The 19,786-nt window shown below is 32.6% G+C and overlaps 2 long non-coding RNA genes across 3 annotated transcripts in view; one reads left to right on the forward strand and one right to left on the reverse strand.

Moving 5' to 3' along the window:
* Positions 1 to 35: 35 nt before the first annotated feature.
* Positions 36 to 18,391, reverse strand: LOC139357982 (uncharacterized). The gene is made up of 3 exons (XR_011612150.1): positions 18,186 to 18,391; positions 15,787 to 15,866; positions 36 to 343 (listed from the first exon to the last, which is right to left on the reverse strand). It is a non-coding gene; the product is annotated as an uncharacterized lncRNA (long non-coding RNA).
* An 89-nt stretch (positions 18,392 to 18,480) lies between these two features.
* The window catches only part of LOC139357981 (uncharacterized), a 36,280-nt gene continuing 34,974 nt past the window's right edge, over positions 18,481 to 19,786 (forward strand). The window contains exons 1-2 of one of the 2 annotated variants that reach the window (XR_011612144.1): positions 18,481 to 18,634; positions 19,538 to 19,761. This is a non-coding gene — a long non-coding RNA (uncharacterized lncRNA). The remainder of the gene's footprint in view (positions 18,635 to 19,537; positions 19,762 to 19,786) is intronic. The other variant, XR_011612145.1, reaches the window with a different exon arrangement.

Below are 19,786 nucleotides of genomic sequence, written 5' to 3' on the forward strand. Positions count from 1 at the left end.
AACCTCATTACACACAGTTGTCCATTCTCTTTCAAAAGGCTTTATTCATTGGACGTCCAAGGTATGGCACTTTTTTTTTTCAGTTTTCTTTCTGTATCTCTGGGAGTTATTAATATTTCTTAGTCTCTTTTCCTGATTCTTTCTTATGTCCTTCATTTTTAAATGTTGCCATCATTAGATTCAGAATGTCTTTTTTTTTTCTCTTTACTTTCACTCTCTAATTGATCTCATCTAGTTTCATGATTTTATGTGCCAAAAATTTCTGAATTATAATATCCAGCTTGGGTTGCTATGCAGAGGACATATTTTCTTGTATATTTTGAGCACCTCAGCAAGTTCTTCCCTGCAATTTAAAAATATATTTTTATATTTAAAACATATCTGTATGTCAATGCCATCTTTATTAATGCTATGATCATCAAACTTTTCTTAATTTTTTTGTTGGTGTGTTGGTGGGGAGGGAAAGTGTGGTTGCATATGTGTTTGCTCATCTTTCATAAGAATCTATGCTCAAAGTTGAGCAACATAAAATTCTGTGCACTCAATTTGATCCCTAATATTGTCTTCACGGGTACTACTACCGTTTCAAATCTGAAAGAACTCCCCTTTCAAATCTGAAAACAATAGACTAGTTTATATATTACACCTTTAGCCAAATTTTTTATGTCAACCAGATGCATATCTAGTACAATTTTGCCAGATTAAAGAAAAATATATTCCTGATTCATTGAGGCAGGAGCTTTATTTCAAGATTGTTGGTAAGAATCTTTAATTCTGCTTCCTAAATATGTGATGAAAAATTTTTATTTTTCTAGATATACTGCAATTAGTCCTCTTGCTTTGAGATAACATTCAGAAAACATAATACAGGATACAATTTCCCGCTTTTGCCTTTATTCTTCCTAAGTAAGCCTATAAGTAGGTGTTAAAATGGAAATATGGGTTTCAAGGAGTAGCAGGAATGTCTCTGATGAGTCAGAAAGCAATTCTCTTCAGCACATGTGATGTTGATTGCACAATCAAGGGCAGAGATCCTGGGGCTTAAAGAGGGAGGTGTAGTGTAAGAGTAGGTTTATAAGCTTGCTTCCTTGCTGTCTCCCTTCAATGATCAAATGTGTATCAACCACTTAAGTCTGTCAGGTTGATTGACCCTAAAAGGAAATAGCTTATATTGTACCAAATCATCAATTAGCATGCTTACATGCTTACTTACTTTTTTTCATGAATATTCATGACAATTTGAAATACAAGAAATGTCACTAAACTACATAGATAGTAGTACTGTAAAAGAGTATTAAACATTTTACAGCGTATATTAATGATACAAAATATGTGAAAGACCAGATTAATTTGCTCCTGCTATTGAAAATAGGAGAAAAATATCAGTATCAATATTGCTAATGTGATTTTGTTTCAGTATGTTTCACACTGCTGTTTATACTGCTGTAAAAAGATTCATACTTCTTTTTAACAATGATCACTATTTTTTCAAATTTCCTCCAAGATGTTTACATTCAGTAAATCCACAAGTGTGTTGAAACTTTAATAAAATGTATGGGTACACTATGCAATTTCTGTTTGCTTCTTTGAAGATTTCAAGATCAAAGTAAATGGAGTCTAAACTATGCACTGTGATAGATTTGCTAAAGCATTGTATTGCAATACAGATAAAGGGCAAACTATTAGCTTTCCACAGTTGTGTCTTAAGAGAGAGCCAGAATTTGCTCTCACAACTTCTAAATATCTTTATAGTCTTCTTCTTAATCATAAAACTTATAGTAATTTTTATTTTATTTATCATAGATCTATACTTAATTTTTTAATTAAGTTACTATTATAAAGTACTGATATTTACTCTGTTCTCAGCCATAGATCCCATCTGTCTCAACACTTAGCAAATTGCTTGATCTCTAACTCGTTAAAAGCATTATTAGTTACTCCTCAATACATAAAGACAACCCAACTGCATTGTATGCTAATGATAGAATTTCCTTTCAAGACTTCTTTCATGTTAATAATGAAACATAAACTAAAATAACCTCTAAAACCCAAAAATATACTGTCCAGTACTATGTCCTACAAAGGAATTTCTGTAACAAACCTAAGCAGTGTAATGCTAATAAATATGAACACAGACGCTAGAAGTAGGTTATATGTGTTTATACTTCATGCCTGTGTAACCTTGAAGACATAAAACTCCCTGAGCATCAGTTTTCTCATCTGTAAATACAGTCTTTATTTTATTTCACAGTAATTGTATAAATTAAATGAGTTAATATATATAAAGATCTTAGAAAAGTGTCTTGCAACTGGTAGTTCAAATATATATTATCATTATCATCATCATCATTACAGAAATAAACTTTCAACACATTGTTTAAGTAACGTGGAAAAGCTATCATGTTGTGGTTACTAAATATGACAAAAATTAAATTGATGCCATGTGATGCTAAATAGAAAGAAACCACATTCAAAAGTAATCAGATAATCTAAAAAGATTGAGATAAATGTAGTTTTCAAGATAAACTTTTTTAACAAAGAGGAATTTAAGAGTCTCTAATATTCTACAATTGAAATGAATTTCAAGATATTGAATAAAAAATCTAACCTACTTTGACCAAAGAACTCTCTTGCAAGACCAGTGTTTCGAAGCTAATTCATTTCAGAAAGAATGTCACAGAACATGCCCAGAATTTAAATAGCACTAGTGTTTGGTTTTTAATATGAATCTTTATTAATTTCATCTTAAATGACCACAAGAGGTGTCTGCATCAGAGACAGATATCTTATTAAATTCCCCATAGTAAATAATAATTTGTCAGCCCTTCATTGTTTTAGACATTTTCCTCTAGGCAATATAATGAGGAATGATGAAAATGTTTCCCTACAGAAGTAGCTGGACACTTCACAGATTAAGGATGAGAAAAAAATAATTTTTCCCTGCTTATAAAGAGGAATAAGGCTGCTGCTGCTCCCCTTCCTTCCTGAAAAGGTCTCCATGGGATTGTAATGGCTCTGAGTCCTAATTCCAAACTCTTGATAGCTAAATAAAATCTTTCCAGGAGCCAGACAGTCCCCTGCCTCTTAGCCTTTAAAAATACAAGTTGTTTCGAAGTTCTGATGCTTCACTGATTTTGACAGGATAATTCTTCATTCTTCTTGATACCATGAGGTTGAATTTAGGGATCTATTGAGGACACTAACAGTTGAGTCCTTCCTTGACATTAAAGAAAATATATTATCTATTTGGGTCAGAGCAATTAAATAGACAAAAGGGTAGAGATCTGATCCTTAGGACAGGAAGCTGGGGGTTTTTACGGAACATTAGGGAATCCAAAGAGGTATTTTTCTTTCATAAATGTATTAAGTCGATTCTGAAAATTAAATAAAGTGGCAATATTAAGAGCATACCCTATAGACAGAGAAACAAGAAAGTGTTTTTGCTTGAGTAGTTCTAATAGGAAATACCCTACTCTTCAAACAAAAAAATGTAATTTGAGAGTTATTTTAGTTTACCTCTAGCAAATATAAAGTTTGTGGGTTGTGATGAATAAAAATGTATCACAAATGTTTCTGCCACCCCTTTTTCTCTTTACAGAACTGGGTGATGTCCATATCAATTAAAACTTTTCCTAAATTTAGAACTTTAAAACAAGACATTTGTTTCGTAATTATCTGGTCAGGAATTCAAGAGCAAATTTTCTGGATGATTCTGGCTCCAAATTTTTCATGATGTTTTACTCACGCTGCCTCATGAAGTCTCCAGTGGAGCAAAGAGTGGGGAGAAGCTTCTACAATTACTAATAGTCCATCATCAGGTAGATTTTCGAGAGGTGGGGGAGGGGAGAGAGGATATCACAACATGAAAGCCACTGTCAATAAATCCAGCCTACACTGAAAGAAAGAGGATTATACAAGAGCAGGAATGCCAGTGTGGCAAGTAGAGATCTTAGATACTGCTACATTTCATATTTGGACTTGGCTAAATGTGGCTGTCATTACAGGCTATATGGACATTCACCCAGAAAGTATTTGGTGATAGCTGAAGCACCTAAGTGAAAATGAGTTGCAATTTTGAAATTATTGTTATATCAGTTTATAAATCTTAAAATATCCCCAAATTACATAATATATATAAAAGCTTTGAAATCGAGTCCTATGTTTTTTTTTTTTTTTACAGATAATATTTTCCAACATCTGTGGAATCTAAAATAGTAACTCTATACTCCCAATTTTAACAAATGATCTTTTATAATTTTGTTTTAAAATTTGTGTAACAGTACACCAGAGGATATGACAGTCTAATATTTTCAGTTAATGTATTTTTCCAATATAGTAGTCTCACCTAATCTGAGCTTTGATTTCATGGTTTGTTATCCAAGGCCAATTTCTATCTAAAAATATTAAATGAAAAATTCCAGAAATAATCAATTTATATGTTTTAAATTGCATGCCCTTCTGAGTAGTGTGATAAAATCTCTTGTTATCTTCTTCTGCCCCTTCCCACCAAGGATGTGAATCATCCTTTTGTCTATTGTATTAATGGTGTCTATTGCCTGTTAGTTAATTAGTAGCCCTCTGTGCTATCAAAGCAACCATTGTGATACCACATTTGTTGCATTCAAGGAACTTTTATTTTACTTAATAATGGGCCCGAAGTGCAGGAGTAGGATGCTAACAATTAACATATGCTAAAGACAAGTTATAAAGTACTCATTTTAAGTGAAAAGGTGAAAGTTTGTCATAAGTAGGACTGTATAGAAAAACACTTATTGTATATTAAGTTTAATATTATCTGCAGTTTCCAGAATCCACTAGCGGTTTTTTGGAACATATTCCTCATTAATAAGGGGGGACTACTGTATTCTGAATAGATTTTATGAGAAGTAAATTCATGATTGACATATAAAATAATTTAGCTTTAGAATTTAAATAGGCATATGTCCTCTACAAATTAAACACAAACGTGGTAATCTATAGTCACTTTTCCTTATACCTATGCCAGCTCAGTAATGACTGGTATTGATTTGCTGAAGTTCAAATTTTGACTTATAGTTTTCTTTAAATAGGACTCATATTAAAAATAATATATTCAACTTTGATGTGCTGTATCAATAAATATTAAAATTAATTACACAGAGAGTAGTAATAATTTTTAAAAGATTAATGGCTTTTTTTTCCAGAAATGCTATAATCTCGCCATTTTCTATTGACGAAGGGACTGATAAAAAGGATAGAAACCAGGAAATGAAGAAAGCTTTGGAAAGTTTTCCTGTTGAATTCAATGTAAAACTTAATAAAAATAAATAAATATAAACACTAATCAAGTGCTATAATGAGCCCAGGACTCTGTTTTAAGACAAATCACAGAAAATTTTGCAATAATGACAATACACAGAAAGTCTACTTATGGGTGAAAAAAATAAAATTTGAATTTCTTCATACTGTATTCAAGGATCTCCACAATTAAAAACACCTACTAGGCTCTTCAACATCATTTTTTGTGAGTGTGCTATAACCAATCTACTTTAAAACAAGCAAATCAACCACTGTTGATTTCTTACAACCTTCCCAGATATCTAATAGTATTGTCTTTATAGTGTTAGGCTTACCAGGAATTCAATTTTTCTCTTTTCTGCACATTTCCAAATCTGATCTTTATTTTAGGAACCACATTTTTATCTGCAGGTGCACTTAGGGCTGAACTCTTCCTTAAGTGGAATTTCACGACATTTTATTTGGATTTCTATTAAGATACCAATTATTTTCTAATTTGTGTTAGGTATTTGTCATGTTTGCCATTTCTGATTGAAAGCCAATTGAAGTTGAAATTCACATCTGGGCTCTCTGTGTCTTCATGATGACTAGAAGTGTTTTGTATACCCTAAGTGAGTCATACATTTGTGTTGCATACCTGAGCATAGGGCCCATCACACTGCTTGCCAACTTGATCATTTTATAAATTGAACAATATTGATTGGACCAATATAGATTCAGAATTTTACTACTAAAATAAAGCAAGAAACATATGTTTTAACGTTCTCCATTGTTGGCATAAAGCTGGAAGACATATAATTAATTGGTTCCATAATGTAGAATATATAAAGCAAGTGATAAGAAGTATATCTTTACAAATTCACAAGAACAACTGAAGAAAAACATAGTTTATAAATTTAGGTACCAAAGGAATACCTACAAAAGAATAGATTTGGCCCTTTTGTGTGTTTGTTAGTAATAAATGTCCTGATCCCAAACAAATTACATCAGTAAGATTTACATCAAATGATTTAAATAATTAATTTATATTCCAACATAGGACTCATGCGTAAAATAAATGTATGATCACGTAAGGTCTATTCTCTAGAATGGCTAAAATAAAGGACATTATGTGGGACTGAATAATTGAAATGGCAAATAATTCATTTAATATAGACCCATTAGATTTATAAAATGCTAACTTTATAGAAATTTTCACCTAATACCATAGAATGATCATAGCAAAACCAGAGAGATGTGAAGATGCAGAGAGAATAATATTGAGAGTCACTTGTAAATAACTTACATTGACATGCTCTTACTTGAGCATACTTTTAGTCTGAAAATAATTATGGTATTTCCAAATGCTTACAACTTAGTGTGTGTGTGTTCTGTGGCAGATTAGTCACTGAGCTATATTCTCCTATTTTTCTATGGGTATAATCTAAAGCTAATGTAACGTATATTTTTTCTCAATGAGAATTGTAATTTTTAATTATTTAAAAATATTATATGTAGGCAGCAGACATCTTGAACTACTGAAATTTTTATCACTTGGGGGTGTATGTAAGGATTGTTCATCATAATGTTGTTGGTCTCTACTGGCAGATACTCTAGGAGTAAAATATATACTGTAATTATATCCTTATTCAATTTTACTTTTAAATGTCACTTCACTTACAACAAGTATAAGACTTTAGTTGTTAAAACATCAATAAGAGGTTGAATCAAATGACCATAGAAGCCTGTGGGAATAGAAATAGACACTGCTAAATAATCAGAGATGATGTGGATGAAATGAGTAATAACAAAAATAGAAATGGTGATATAAACCTAATGACAAGCTCAAGTGGTCATTTCAGACTAGCTAACAATTAAGGTTACAGAGTTATAGAGATAAGAATTAATGTGGCTGGGCATGGTGGCTCAAGCCTGTAAATCCCAGCAGTTTTGGAGGCTGAGGTGGGCGGATCACGAGGTCAAGAGACCGAGACCATCCTGGCTAACATGGTGAAACCCCGTCTCTACTAAAAATACAAAAAATTAGCCGGCCTGGTGGCGGGCGCCTGTAGTCCCAGCTACTCGGGAAGCTGAGGCAGGAGAATGGCGTGAATCCGGGAGGCGGAGCTTGCAGTGAGCAGAGATCACACCACTGCACTCCAGCCTGGGCAACAGAGCAAGACTCTGTTTCAAAAAAAAAAAAAGAAAAAAAGAAAGAGCAGCCGGGCGCGGTGGCTCAAGCCTGTAATCCCAGCACTTTGGGAGGCTGAGACGGGTGGATCACAAGGTCAGGAGATCGAGACCATCCTGGCTAACACGGTGAAACCCCGTCTCTACTAAAAAATACAAAAAGCTAGCCGGGCGAGGTGGTGGGCGCCTGTAGTCCCAGCTACTGGGGAGGCTGAGGCAGGAGAATGGCGTGAACCCGGGAGGCGGAGCTTGCAGTGAGCTGAGATCCGGCCACTGCACTCCAGCCCGGGTGACAGAGCGAGACTCCGTCTCAAAAAAAAAAAAAAAAAGAAAGAAAGAGAGAAATAATATTCATGCACTAACTGACACATTTTAGTGCTTAATAAACATAGACATTATATTTGTATACCACAAACACACACAAATAACAGTTATCATTATAATTATCTCTTTGCTTATTATTACTGTAAGAGCTTGGAATAATGTAAAATAGCTTAATGTAATGTCTCTTACACTTTTGAATATTTATATTTGTGTTAACACATTAGCTTTCCTAAACAACTTTTTAAAGCATTAATAAAATATATGTTAATAAATGTTCAAGTGAAAATCTATAAATTATATATTTTATATTCAACTTTAAGAGTGGAATAATTATAGTGCTTAACTTTTATTTTATTAACTATAAAATTTTGATTATGCAGCCTGATATCCATCTAGTAAGAGTTGAACAATTGTTCAGCAATGTTAGGTAGAGGGTACAGGATTCTGAGAATTTCAATTTAAAAAAAAAATATGGCATTCAGACTAGTAAAAAAAAAAAAAAGTAAACTTAGTGTGAAGTAAATTATTTAATAAAATTTAAATAATTAAAAAGAATTTACTAACATGTAATAAAATTTCACAGGATAAGTTTAATATATTACACAAAAATTATTGTCTTCCACAAACATTTAATATGCATCTTCTTTGGACAGTAATATAATTGAAGCAGATATTTGATTTATTGATAGAGTGAATAACAGGTATATGAAAATAAAATAAGTTTCTTGCTATTTGCAAGTGACAACAGATCACTTAAGTCTATGCCCCAAATTTCCAGATGTTGTCTGTGAAATCATAGAAAAAATGAAGAGAAAAAACATACTTGTATATGTGACGAATTTCCACAACAGCTGTGGAAATCCAAGTAGAAATTGAATGTATTCTCCAACATCCAACAGATGATTGAAAGCTGAACTTTCTCATTCTCAGTTTAGTATTAGATCCTCTTTAATTGAAGAACTGCCCTGATTTCTATTTTCTAAAAAATAACTTAAAATATGTACAGAAACAAAATGATAAACATCTTACTAATGTTAGATATGAGTTCTAAATTTCTTTTCAAAGAACCAATATGTCAATATGTTCAGTTCTTTCCCTTCTACTTTAAACTTAACTTCCTCATAAAGAAACCTTTTTCGACTACCTGCTCCACCCTGACTCATTCCGATTACCTGCTCCGTCATAGCCATTTTTCCCCGCCATACCACTCACCCCCTCACTCTCTTTAAATTAGCCAATCGGATTTGTTTAGCCTGTGCAGTCTAACCCTCGTCAATAGGGGAAGGACAGGGCAGCAGGGGCCATGTTCGTCAAGGATAAGAACCACTTCCCCTCCCTTGTTCAAGTGTGCACTCACCATTGCTCCATCTATAAAGGCACACCCTTCTATAAAAGTGCCTTGCCTTGCTGAGAGTTAAGAAGAAAATTTTATATTTATGTACTATTTCTTTTGCGGCACTGAAACTTTATGTATAACACTAATCTCATAAAGTAAATATAATTAATTACTCACTTTACTATCTATGTATTCAGATTCTCTCCTGATACTGTTTTAGCCATATTTTATAAGGAATACATATTATTTAGTTGATATTTTTTGCTACAGAAAAAATATGTGAGAAGCAGAGATGGGTTTTCAGATCTAATAGTCAACATAGTTGCTATTTTCTAAACATGTATGCATTTTGTAAAATGCAATCAGAACTTTTTTCTAGAATTTTTTACATAAACATTATAAGTCTACATGATAATTTCACAAAATAGAAAATTTTTAGCATCAATTAATGTTATAACTAAAGTCACTAATTTATAGTAAAGTTTTAAAAGATTGAGAAATTATTAGGATATATACATTTGACTGTTGGTGCTGTTTTCATTAAGAGGTGGAATATAGTCAGTTTATTTTCTCTATAGGTATTTATTATGTTAACTGAAATAAGCCAGGCACAGAAAGACAAACTTCACATATTCTCACAGATTTATGGGAGCTAAAAATTATCTAGAATTTTTATGGATATTAAGATATCCATTTTATTTTTATTTTAAATTCTGGTGTACATGTGCAGGATATGCAGGTTTACTACATAAGTAAACGTGTGCCATGGTGGTTTGCTGCACCTATCAACCCATCACCTAGGCGTTAAGCCCAGCATGCGTTAGCTATGTATCCCGCTCCCTGTCCCCAACCCCTTTCCCTGAAAGGCCCTAGTGTGTGTTGTTCTCCCTGTTTCTATGTGCTGTCATTGTTCAGTCCCCACTTTTAAGTGAGAAGATGACGTGTTTGGTTTTCCTGCATTAGTTTGGTCAGGATAATGACCTCCAGCTCTATTCATGTCCTTGCAAAGGTACTCAATTCTGTAAGGCATCATGCAACATAATAAATAGACTCAAGCCAGACAAAAATTATTATTGAATATTATCCTGAAGATAAAATATGTAAGTTTTTATTTGGGTCTTTTATTTCCTACAAGATTTTTTTATAATCTCTAATATAATTTTACATTTATTTGGACCATGTAGGCAATATATATTTCATTACTAGGTGCTTAATTGAACTTTTAAAATTATATATTGAAGGGAATAACTCATATTCTTGCTAATTTGACTTTCTGAAATTTACATTTGCATTATCTTGAAAAAAATAAAATTATTTGTGAAAATCATCAGATATTGACCAAATATTGTTAACTTTTTTTCTGCTTTATTTCTCCTGTGTTATAATTAAAGATTTGGATTTTTCTGGTTGTTTAAGAAAACTATGTTGTTGTTTTTAACGAGGTGACCATAGATGAAAACTGACTTTCATCAATGTTTTAAGCAAGTGTGCTTACATCAGGGCTTTAAATAAGAGGAAGTAAGTTTACTGACTACTGATGTTCAACTACAATAGAATTTATTATATTGTTATAATATTCAAAGTTATTTTTAATTTAAAATATAAGGAAATTATAATGCTAAATATTCTATCCAAAATGAGAAACTTACCTCTATATTTATAATAATAAATCTGTAGCCAACATGCAGAAAATAGAAATAGGTTATATATTTGACTGGTTTACTTCTGTTTGTTTTATTTTGAGACTATATACTCCAATTTTTTAAAAATTTTTCTACAAATACCTTACTTTTTAGATTATGAATAACCTACACATAATCTTTTGAAAAATATATACAAGACATCAAATCTAAAGTACAAATATAGTAATTAAAAGATTAGTATATTTGTTAATAATACTGTATAATTTTAATGAAGTATAAGATAAGATATATATTCTATGTACCTTGCTCACAAGAAAGTTGGAACTATCTTAGTCTTCTTTTCTATTTACTAAGAAAATAATTGCCTTGGGGGATGATATTATTTAGCAGTTTGATGTGTGAATCTGTTCAACTGTAATCCTTCAAATGGATAACTAAATATGAATTCTGCCTTAGGATTAGCACATAACCAATTTGTTTCACAGGTTATCTGATTATGAGCAGATTGTCCACCCACCTTTGCTCTAATTCCTGTACATTTAAAAATAATGTCAGATACTAGAAAAATGTGTGATTCTTTTTATTGAGTCATTATGAAAGTACATATGTTATAATTTTCTCAACTATACTTCTCTGTTTCTTAATTCCTCTCTTCTTAGAATATCAACAGTAACTGGGTTATTAGCACATTTCAGGCAAATCAGGAAAAATAAGGATAACATTTTAACAAAATGAAAAAGCAAGCAAACTCAGCTGTCAATTTCGATTTATATTTATAAAAGAACCTATGTAATATAAGCACATTTCAAGATACCATTTTGCCATTTCAAGTCGTTGTCTTCATATTTCACAACATCTAAGATAAAATCAGAGTTTAATATTCATTTCCAAAATACATAGACCTGCTGTCAAAAAAATGAACCTTGAAAAACTCACAGCTCTTTTCAAATGTACAAAATAAGATGATATCACAAAATAGTAAGCAAAGAAAAATGAAACAGTCATCAAGAGTATAGAATATTTTTCTATTTCATGTTCAGGTCACGATATATAAATTTAGTGCCTTTTGGGAAGATTGATATTAATAATAGTATAGTAGTTTAGACTTTCTTAGATGCAAATTTAATTAAAACTTCAGTTCATTATAAGGTTATTACTATATGAAGTCCAAGAATAGACATTCACTGAAACAGGACTCTCTGTCACTCATTTTCTTCTCTGTGTGGGTATGATTTATTCTTTGTATCTTGCTTAATAAAATTAATCTTTGATTATCTTATGTGCACCATAGGGGAAGAAAATGCCCACTGGCAACTTAAAAGTTCTTATCTTATGTTTCAAGTCACTAGAAAGGCTTTGTCTGTGCCCAGGGTGAAAATCTTGGGAAATGAACTAACTAACCTAAATTAGATAAGGTGCTATCTCTGTATCTTTCAACTAAGACCAGGAGATGAAGTCACATTGCATGAACATTACAACTTCTGCTTGGGCCATGGGTATAAGAAGTAATCACCAGAAAACAAGAGGATGCTAGTATATTTTCTAGCATTTTTAGTTCCTTGACTTCATTTCACATGACCTCTTCAATCTAACATTACCACTCACTTTCTTGTTTAGACTTTGAGACCTTGAAAATTCATTGCTTCAGCAATTGCCAGATCAAACATCCCTCTCCCTTCCAATTACTAACCAGGCCCAAAACTGCTTAGCTTCCAAGATCAGATACGTTCAGGGTGGTATGGCAGTAGAACAAACATCCATCTCTATGTTTGCCTTTAGTCTTCTTGGGTTTTACTCCCCACCACACACAAATTAGATTCCATGAGCTAACACTATAAATATCCTAAACACTTCTAACACATGTGGATGTCTTGTGACACTCACCTGGCAAAACCTAACTATTGCTGAATGCAACCAATGATTTTCTTCATCCAGTACCCTACCCACTGAATATTGCACTATGTAAATTACATAGTTTGATTGATTGGCATTCCTACACATTGTAGTAACTCTTTGTAGTAGGCAATCAACATGACCTACTTTATCTTACTAAATTTCTCCCCTAACATTTTTCTCCAATTCTCATCCACTACCACTTTCTGCCTGTTTTACTCTGTGTGTTCCTCCAAACCCCACTCTCTATGAATTGTATGATTCATATAGAATATTATAGGCAGCAAATAAAACCCCTTTTATTTTATTATGACCAAAACAGAAAAGTTCCTTACATCTTCATTCATCTTCTTCTGTTCTTCTATAATGGAGACATTATCCATTCTTCTATAAAAAGTCATACCTTCACATATACACAGTAGCCTAACCACATTTGTGTTCCCAGAAAACTTGATGTATTTATTGTCCTATATGTCTTACAAAGTAGAATTTTTCCCCACCTTGTATAATCTTTATCTGCCATCATAAACTCTCTCTGAAAGTGTGGCTTCTTCCATTTAATATCCTGTCTCTCTATTACCCTTCAGAGTCAAGCTTTATGAAAAAGTAATTCTATAATCTGTTTCTATCTGCTCGTGTTCTATTTATTCCTCAAAGTTGGACCTGTATCTGGCTTCTTTCCTCACCACTTGACTTGAATTTCTACTAGGTAATTTTATGAATAAACTTCTTGTTGTCAAACGAAATCAATACTTTGTGATCTCCCTCTTACTTACCCTTTCCTAGTTTCCATTACATCACATTCTCTTGTTCTTTTTATACATCTCTGTTTTCTTCAACATTTCTTTTACTTGCTCTTTGTCCATATTCTGATTTAAACATTGAAGTTATTCAAGGGCTTTTATCTAGGTCTCCTTTTCCTCTCAATATGGAATCTCAGCCAGAGATTTAAATATTCTCTACATAACAAGGCAAACATCTTATGCCATAAATACTTTTATCAGCTTCATATGTATATATTTAAGTGACTTAAAAATCTCTACTTGAATGCTATACATTGTTACAAAAACTGAATTACTGATACATCTTATAAATAAGGACTTTCTCCAGTTTTCCCCATGTTTTAAAATGACTTATCTCCCCACTTATTAAGTCAGAAAACTAAGAATAACTTTTAACAATTCACTCTGCCTCATATTGCAGCATCTAATATTCTACTAGACTGAAAAAATGTGTATTAAATTTATTCACTTTTTAGAAATCTAAGTATTTATTTTCTCTCTCATCTTTCATATCAAATTCATCTCACCAAATCTTGTTGATTTTACCTCCTATGCTTATCTCAGCCCACTTTCTTTCCCTCTTTTTCACTGTTACCAATCTAGATCATGCCGCTATTACCACTGCCCTACACTGGTCAATTGTCTTCTTACTAGTCTCTCCACTACTATACCTACCTATCTACAATCCCTTCTCTACAGAGTATACAGAATAATAATTTTGAACATAAATTGGCTCCATCATAGTCTGTAAACCTATTAAATACATTTTAGTTATACATGATATGGCACCTACTTTCCTCCTGACCACTTTCTCTCCTTACTTTCAATGTCTAAATGACGGTTCTGACATTTGGTCAGAACATCTGTATAAAAAAACCTGCTTGGGACCTTGATACATTTTGCTTCCCCTGAGTAAAAATTATTTAATGTATACTTCAAAATATTAACAACTTTACATTCTAATTTAAATGGAAATATTTTTAAGGGAGAAAGACTTTAATCACAATCCAAATATGGAAATGAGTTTACTCTGCTTTATTTTCTCATAATACACTATAGTACTATCACAGTACTCATCACAGTTTGAAACTGTGTATTTAATGGGTTGCTGGTACTAAAAATAGTTGTTAGTTGTTACTAAGGTTTGTCAGTGAATAAGAGTTCAGTTTCGCCAATGTGTTAGAATTTGATTTGACTTTGTGGTTTCAATTTTTTTCTTTAGGTGAGACATTCTTAATTTTCAAATTTCTATCAATTACCTGGGCTACTTTTAAACTACAGGAATATCTCATTTTATTTCATTTAACTTCATTATGCTTCTCTGATATTGCGTTTTTCACAAAGTGAAGGTTTGTGGCAACCTGTGTCAAGCAAGTCTATCAACCCTATTTTTCCAACAGCCTGTGCTCACTTCATGTCGTGGTGTTATATTTTGGTAATTCTTGCAATACTTCAAACTTTTTGTATTGTTATAACTGTTATGGTAATCTGTGGTCAGTGATCTTTTATGTTATTAGTGTAAGTGATTTGGGGTCCCGTGTAATATGCCCAAAGAAGATGATAAACTCAATCAGTAATGTTTCTGTGTGTTCTGACTGCTTCTCTGACTGGCCATTCCCTCATCTCTCTTCTCCTTTGGCCTCTCTGTTCCATTAAACTAAATAAGATTGAAATTAGGTTATTAACCTTATAATGGCATCAAAGCATTCAAGTGAAAGGAAGAGTCACATGTCTCTCACTGTAAATCAAAACCTAGGAATGGTTAACTTAGTGAGGAAGGCATGCCGTAAAGCAAGACATGCCAAAACTAGGCCTCTTGTGCCAAAGAGTTGGCCAAATACTTAATGCACAGGAAAAGTTCATGGAGATTATGGGGAGTTACATGGAGATGATGAGGATTATGGGGATTATAATTCAAGATGAGATTTGGGTGGGGACACAAAGCCTAACCACATCAAGATTATTCTACCAAAAAGATATATGTACTTGCATGTCCATTGCAGCACCATTTACAATAGCAAATATATGGAATCAACCTAGGCGATCAGTGATTGGTGGATTGGATAAAGAAAATGTGGTACATATAGACAATGGAATACTATACAGCCAAAAACACCCCAAAAAACAAAATAATGTCCTTTGCAGTGACATGGATGCATCTGGAGGCCATATTTCTAAGTGAATTAACATAGGAACAGAAAACCAAATGCTGCTTGTTCTACTTGTAGGTGAGAGTTAAGCATTGAGCACACATGGACATAAACATGGGAACAACAGACACTGCAGACTACAAGATCAGTGAAGAATGGAGGGGGCTGTGGGTTGGGTTGAAGAACTACATATTGGTTATTGTGCTCACTACCTGGGCGATGGGATCTGTACTCCAAACCTCAGCATCATGTAACATTTTCATGTAGCAGCTCTGCTAATTGCCTCCTATATCTAAAATAAAAGTTGAAATTTAAAAATAAATGAATAAAAATTAGACGACAACAATACAACAAAAAAGTAAGTGTTATAAAAGCATATGTATGCTAATGTATTTTAAATCTAAAATAAAAGTACTTTGGTATGTTTTGCCCTAAAATATCATTTCAATTCATTATATTTTATATGCAATCGCTATATTTTGTTGACTAATTTTAAGTTTTTGCCACATGCCAGATGGAAGAACAGCATATAATAAATAATCTAAATTAATTATTTCATGTTTAATTTTAACGAAGATAATGATTTTAATTTTTTAACTGACACTACTTCTTGAAGTACTCCAATGTATAAAAGAAAAAATAAATAATTTTATCTAACAAAGTGATTCTTCACCCTGGCACATTTGCCATTTTTGACTGAAGATTCACTGATGTGCGGGACTGTGCTGTGCTCTGTAGAATGTTTTGCAGTATCTGTGGCCTTTATTCACTAAAACTTGTTTGGGATCATTGAAAATGTCTCCAGATATCGCTAAAATCCCATAAAAGTTAAAATCACTCCAAACTGAGAACCTCTGCTCTTACCAAAAAAACCAAATCTTCAGTAGTACTTGATTTCTGATCCCAGCTTTCTTGTCAATTAACTCTAGGACCTCGGGAAATCACATTTCTGGGCTTCAAAATATGCATAGGTAATGTGAGAAAGTTGTAATTGATAAATAATTTTGAAATTTATTTTAAGTTTGTATCATTTTTATCATGCAATTAGTCAAGATGTAGATGAATAGAAAATAATCAGTATATATTGAATTATTACATACATATACATGCATATTATATATATTTATACATACTATATATATATATATATATATATATATATATATATATAGGGTTACATCTTAATAAGCCCATGATATATCAAAACAAACTCATTGTAATTTGAAAATGTCATAAATTAAAAATTTATTTAATGCTCCTAACCCATTCAACCTGAAGGTTAGCTTAACCTAGTCTTCTTTAATTATGCTCAGAATAGTTACATTATCCTGAACTTGGGCAAAATCATCTTAACCAGAAGCTTACTTAATTATAAAGTGTTTAATATTTTATATAATTTATTGAGTACTGTACTGAGTGTGAAAAACAGAATAGTTACATGATTACCAAATTATGGTCTCTATGTATTGCTTTCACACTAACAATGACATCAAAAAATCGTTAAGTCAAACTACTATAAGTAGGAGACTATATTTTATATACACAGGGAAAAAGACTGACTTGAATTGAATCAGAAGAAAATGGTAATTGATATTCTACTTGATGCTTAAGGGGTGCTATTACACATTAATATATGATTTAATGCTAAATGTCCTTGCCTAGAGTACATGGGAAATGATCTATATTTTTTACATTAAATTTTAAATATTTCCCTTAACACTGAAGTACATTTAATATGTGCTGAGGATATTTTCTCAATGTTTTGTTTTTTTAATTTTTGTGTTTGTGTGTTTTTGTTTTTTGAAATGATGAAGGATATTGGGCATATAAAGAACCTTAAAATGAACACTTTTCTAGTGTTGTAGTATTCCCTTAATGTTTTTCTTTTGTAAGTAGTTGTCCTCTCTTTCGGTCTTCATAGGTGCATCAGGAAGAAATTATCTTTATACAATATGACACTCTTGTGCCCTGCATTGTAATACAGAGATGTTAAGAGAATCCCTGTAGCTAAACATATTTTAGTTTCTGTCTTGCTGTTCTCTTGAAAACAATTCTGTAAATTTGGCATATGTTAGGAAGGAATATGATCTGCCAGTGTACTGGAGGTAAAGAAAAAAACTCTTTAGTAGAGAAAAGGGATGAGAATAGATAATATTCTGAAAGAAGAAATAGCTGTTGAAAAGCAATTTCTGGAATCCTAGTGTTATTCCAGACCCTAATTTTAAAAAAGCTAATTTTGGGGGTAAAGAAAAAAATAGCTGTCCTTCTTGTGCCTGTAGGAGTCCCCAACATTCACCATAGTTGAAATCCTGTCTTTGCTTCTCGTTGTATGGATAGCTTTGAAAAAACATTACTTAGTATGTCTAGATTGTAGCTCCCCGATCTACAAAATGAGATTTTAAAAGAAAATTGTTCATCTCAGGTGATTGTTCTAAATATTTAAAACTTCCTGTATTTCAAAGGATTTACTATGGTCCTTGTTGTTAAAATAGTGTCCGGTAAAAGTTAGTTATGTGGTAATAATATCTTAGTAAGAACAAGTATATGCTCTAGTCAAGTATGAAACTGGCTCCCTGTTAACTAATTGGGTAATTTTGAGACAGTTCCTTACCTCTCTCAGCCTTCAGGTCTCCTTCTATAAAATGAGTTTATTAATAAAACCTGCCCCCTAGGGTTATTATGAGAATTAAGTTACTTTAATTAAGTTCTGTCACATAACAAGGAGTCAGTAAATGGTAACTATTATTGCTATAATCACAACATTTGACTCTAACTCTACCAAGTCCTTCCCTCAGCTTTTGATGAGGCCGTGGTATGGTGTCCTGTGTCTCTTTGTTTGCGTCAGCCATGCAACTTCCAGATCTCTCTTTCCTTCTAGAACTTTCACACTCTTCGTGTCTCAGCAATTAAGCTTGAGAGAGAATCCCTCTCTGACCTTCCTATATACGTTAGAATCTCTGTTATGGTCCATTTCTTCCTTGAGTTTCCTTCAGAGCAGTCATCACAATACCTACTTGTTTTATTTATTATCTTCACTGTTTCTTTCTCTTCCACTAAATTGTAAGTTGCATGGGGAGAGAAAGCATGAATGTCTTGTTTACTGAGAATAATGGTTGACATATATTGATACTCAAAAGTGTTTATGGAATGAATAAATGTGTATTTTCTAAATCAGTAAAATTTAAGAAAACTGGCCTGCTCTCATGACCCAAATTGTCTTTTTAATGAGCTTGAGGCTTGGGGATTGGCATTTTTTTTTAATTGTTGTAATTTTCTTTTTTCAAAAAAGTCAGGATCTCTCTGTCACCCAGGTTGGAGTGCTATGGCGTGATCAAAGCTCACGGCAGCCTCGAATTTTGGGGCTCAAGTAATCCTCCTACCTTAGCGTCTCGAGTATCCATGCCCAGCTTTTTTTTTTCTTTTTTTTTTTTCTTTACGCATACAGAGCCTCACTGTGTTGCCCAGATGGTTTCGAACTCCTGACTCAAGTTGTCTTCCTGCCAAGGTTCTGGGATTACAGGAATAAGCGTGAACCACCATGCCTGGAATTGGCAGTTGTTTTTTGTTTTTTGGTTTTTGTTTTGTTTTTTTTTTTTAACAAAGTCTTTGCTTATATACAACCAAGTAACTCTGTTATATCATTATATAAAACAATCAAGAAACTCTGTTACAGTATCATATAAAACAAGTTTATAGTCTCAGTAAAAAAAGAAAGAAGAAAGATAATTTCTATAACGGATAGTTTTGATTATGTATCTAACTTGACCAAATTATGCAAAGAGACTAATCATGTAAAATATCCATATATAAATATTTTTCTATGTAATAACTGATGTCTTTATTACTTCTTTCTTTAGTTCTTTCTCCTTTCCTTTTTTATTTTTGACGGTTATAGCATAGAATAAATACCAAGAGATGAAAGCAAGTAATTGCCACTCTTTTTCTTTTTCCTTTGATGGACAGTCAGAAAAAGAGCATTATCACCGCCAAGCCGAAACTGTGACTTATGGCAGGGTAAAGAATCAAACGTTTAGGAAAAAGAGCTTATGGAAAGCTTCAGGCTCTCAGAATTTGTAGCAGCAGTTCCAACTTGCAGATGGCAATAATTTTAGTAACTGCTGCCACCACTTGGCCCCAGACAATCACAAGAACACAGGAGAGAGCCTTGGATAAATGTATTGAGTTTGGTGAGATTCTTCCAGAAACTTCTTA

Source organism: Macaca nemestrina, chromosome 1, assembly GCF_043159975.1.
Source record: "Macaca nemestrina isolate mMacNem1 chromosome 1, mMacNem.hap1, whole genome shotgun sequence".
Classification (NCBI taxonomy): Eukaryota; Metazoa; Chordata; class Mammalia; order Primates; family Cercopithecidae; genus Macaca; species Macaca nemestrina.